The sequence below is a fragment of the Carlito syrichta genome, unplaced genomic scaffold, assembly GCF_000164805.1.
Source record: "Carlito syrichta isolate Samal-C Ts95f unplaced genomic scaffold, Tarsius_syrichta-2.0.1 Scaffold302715, whole genome shotgun sequence".
Taxonomy (NCBI): Eukaryota; Metazoa; Chordata; class Mammalia; order Primates; family Tarsiidae; genus Carlito; species Carlito syrichta.
In genome coordinates this window covers 812,255-816,486 of record NW_007246811.1, presented here as the reverse complement: position 1 = coordinate 816,486, position 4,232 = coordinate 812,255, and the positions used below count along the sequence as shown (strand labels likewise).

The 4,232-nt window shown below is 36.1% G+C and overlaps 1 pseudogene; it reads left to right on the top strand.

The window, feature by feature from the left end:
* The first annotated feature begins 678 nt into the window (after positions 1 to 678).
* LOC103259408 lies at positions 679 to 1,745 on the top strand (annotated as a pseudogene).
* Positions 1,746 to 4,232: the final 2,487 nt, after the last annotated feature.

Below are 4,232 nucleotides of genomic sequence, written 5' to 3'. Positions count from 1 at the left end.
TGCCATTCGTCCTGATTATCTATTACAATGAAACATTTTTCATTTTAAAAAAACAGTGTTTTATTCTTTTGTCATGACACTTATGGTCTACTTACATCTTTTCAAATGATTTTTCGTTCACTGAGTCTAAGTAGCAGGGCCTTGAGACCTTTGAGAGTAATTATAATTACTTCAGAAAATAAAAACACATTTGCGGCAGGAATAGGAGCAGAAGGTTAAATAGCTGACACCTTGCTTTAGTCATTGGAGTTTGAACCTGGCTCACCTCAGGAAAAGCCTTTGGCTGACTGCTCTGGTCAACATACAGAATATCACTTGGTGGAGTTTCCTGATAAATTCCCTTACCAGATCTAAACAGCTGCAACAAGGAAAGAATTAAGATGCCATAGGTGTCACAGAGACAGGTAGCTAGCCAAAGAAGTGTAAAAGGTGCCAGGGACCAACATGCCCATTCAAAAAATTATATGTACCATATTGAGCAAACTAGCCCCACTTTGGGTAGGATTCCAGCAGATATTTATACTGTATAAAAGGCATTCTATTACAATATTATTAATATCCATAGTGAAACTAAAAGTAGTCTTATAAGATCTCAGATTCCTGTTCTCTCCGGTCCTTAGAGCTCGCCGTCTGTCCGGCTCCTTTATTTTTTAACTTCCAGGACTTGAACTCACAGCCATGTCTTCTGAAGAAGAAAAGCACTCTGTGGGAGGGCTCAACTTTAACACTGATGAGCAGGCACTGGAAGACCACTTCGGCAGCTTCAGCCCTATTTCTGAGGTGGTTGTTGTCAAGGACCGGGAGACTCAGCGATCCTGGGGTTTTGGCTTCATCACCTTTACCAACCCAGAGCATGCCTCAGATGCCATGAGTGGAGAGTCCCTGGACGGTCGCCAGATCCGTGTTGACCATGCAGGCAAGTCTGCCTGGGGAATCAGAGGGGGTGCTTTTGGGACCTGTAGTCATGGCTACTCTAGAGGTGGTGGGGACCAAGGCTATGGGAGTGACAGATATGACAGCCGACTTGGAGGGTATGGATATGGATATGAACGGTCCAGAGACTATGGTGGCAGAAACCAGGGTGGTTATAACCGCTACGCAGAAGGAAATTACAGAGACAATTATGACAACTGAGATGAGGCATACACACACAATGTAGATACACAAGGAATAACACTTCTGATCCAGGATCGTTCTTCCAAAATGGCTGTATTTATAAAAGATTTTTGGAGCTGCACTGAAACATCTGTTTTTATTACACCAATTTCTATTTTTCAATTGCACTCCCAAGGTAGCTTATTAAAGTCCTTGTAGAAAACTCCATGGTGTTTTTAAAAATTTTCTCTCCCATCTAAAGACAAATTCTAGGACATTTGTAGAGTCTGGGTATTTTTTCTTTGACAGGTTTTTTAGTTTAGGATCTCAGGACTATTGGTTCTAGCAATAATGGGTTCTAGCAAGTTTGTCCGAACTGATAAAAATTAATATGTATCAAGGGGCATTTAAGAAAAATCTGAATACAATGTTTATTATGGTTATGAAGCAATTTCAAAATGTACCTATAAGAAATCTGCATCAAGAGCATGATTACCTAGGGGCATTTTTGTTACTCAAGATCACCAACCTGGTTATAAAGAAGAGCTTCTTAAAATTGTATGTGAATGTCATTTTTTAAAAATACTGGAAGAAATATTTTGTTGTGTCTCATACAGTGTTAAAGATGTCCTTCACGGAGCCAATTAAAAAGGTGAAACCTGAAAAAAAAAAAAAAAAGATCTCAGATTCAGAACTTCAAATATTTGAAAAATTGTTGTTGGGGAAAATAATATTGAGAGGAACATGCAGAAAGTTTATATCATACTGTTTTGATTACATTCTAGCTTTTAGAAACAAAAACTAAATTAAATATGCCCTTGTATATTTCTAGAGGAGAACTGTTTTAGTTTTAGCCTTTCATGAGAAGCAATGAATGAGCAGAAAAAATAAATGAGTCCCCTAGAGTAAAGCAAGAGTTTAACAAAATTTATCATGGTATGTACTCGTAATGACAATATTTCCAGAAAACAGAACAAAACAAAAACAAAAGAGTGTTAACAGCAGAAATTGAAGATACATTGAAAAGAATAGTGTTTGTTAACCTTAGAGAGTCCATGTGTTAATTATCAATGGCTGAAATAACTTGAATATCTGAATGCTATTCTAAGTCTTTATACCATGTAAAATTTGCAGCCCAAAGAAAATTTTATGTTCAGAAAACATTGCACACCCTAGGTTTGATTCAATACCAAAATGTATACTTTATTGTGTTAATATTTAGTCAGCGGAATTTCTGAGTTTATTTTTTCGTGTAATAATGTTATTGGGCAGGCTAAAAAAAGTTTTAATGATAGTGTCATTGAAGTGTCTACCCAATGTCCAGGTGAACGGACCACAACTTATTAATTATCGAAAATCACATAACTTTTGAACTTAAGAAGATAATTAAAGGTCATCTAGTTCAACCCCCAGACAATAGAATAATTTCTTCTAGATCATTTGGAAAGGTGTTCATCCACTGTCTTCATGATCACTTCCAATGATAGAGAGAGATCATTGTATATACTCAGATCTCCCAGGCCAACTCATTTCTTTTTTCGGTAGCTTACTTTGCTAGAAAGTTCCTAACAGTAAGACTACATCTGTAACTTTTATTCATTTTTCCTAACTTTTTATTTTAATCCAGGAGCCAAAGACAAATCAAATACTAAAAGTTTGCAGAAAGCTTCCAAGTGTGTCTTAGTGGTTTTAACCAATTTAAATATCCCCAAATCTTTCAGCAATGCACAACAAAGTATACAATGATAAAACCATTCCATGCTTTGATCTCGACATTTTACTTATGCAAACAGGAAACAACATTACACATGGATAGCTTCTTTTGCAGCTCAATTACATCATTGTTTCAACTGAATTTTTATTTATCTAAATATCCTAGTTCTCTTTCCTGTGAACTCCCATCAAGCCATGTGGTCCTCTTTATGCACTTGTACATTCATATAAAAATAATGGGCATAGATATGTGTTATTCCCTTACTCTGTTCTAGGGTCTGAAAGTGAATTAGAGAGAAACAAAAGCAAGTAGAGAGAACAATGAAAAGTTACGACTGATTTCTCTCTTCATCTTGTGATTCTTCTGTTTTCCTGCTCTCTTCTTTTGAAAGTAGTTTGAGTGTCATTTTTTTCCTCTCAACACTTAGCAAAGAACCTAGGCAAGAGTAGATGTTCAAAAATTTTTCTGTTGAAGGACTCATCTGAATTTTTATGTCAGACATGATTTAATTATGAAAGCAAGAGTTAGGAATGTCACAGACAGCAACATGGGATTTCAACAGGATGTTTATTGATGGAACATACACAAGAATCACCTTGTGCCTAGAAAAAGAGTTAGGAATTATTTGATCTCTCCTCTGCTTAGCAACTTCCTTCCCCAGGCACAGAGCTCAGTTAGTTGTCTATAAGAGTTTAACTATTGGGGATTTTTAGTTTGTAGTCTAGTCAGAGAACCAAACTACCCTTTAAAACATTATTTCTGAATCACAAACTTAAAAAGAAAAACTGATACTTACGTGAACTAGTTGGCAAGAATGTTTTACTTCATGACTCTTCCCTAAAGACTAATTTACTCATTTTGCAACTTGTTGATGCTTCTTAATTTCCATTATTTTGTTTTTCATTATGGCTTTCTGGAATTTGGCAAGTTTTGAATAGAGAAATAAAAATAAAATTCAAAATTAGTTAAATTTAGAAAATTGCTGGGCATGGCAGGTGGTAAATATTTATGTTTTATTATCTATGAATCTGATTCATTTCATGCTATTCCAACTCCAAATATTATTGGCAGAGTGTATTAGACTGATTATAAGAAATTGGCTCACATGATCATGGAGGCTATTAAGTCCCAAATCTGCATTAAGCAAGCTAGAGACCCACGAGAGCCAACAGTGTAGTTCTAATCAAAATCCAGAGGCTCACAAATCAAGAGAATCTATGGGTAGTTCCAGTCCAGAAGCCAGCAGGCTCAAGACCCAAGAAGAACTGATGTTCTAGTTTGAGTTTGAAAACAGAAAAAAAAAAATGTCCCAACTTGAAGACAGGTATAATGAATTCCATTATTTAGGGGATGCAAGTCTTTTTGCCTATTCAGATATTGAGACCTTCACCTGAGGAAGAAGCCAACCCACATAGAGAAAGCA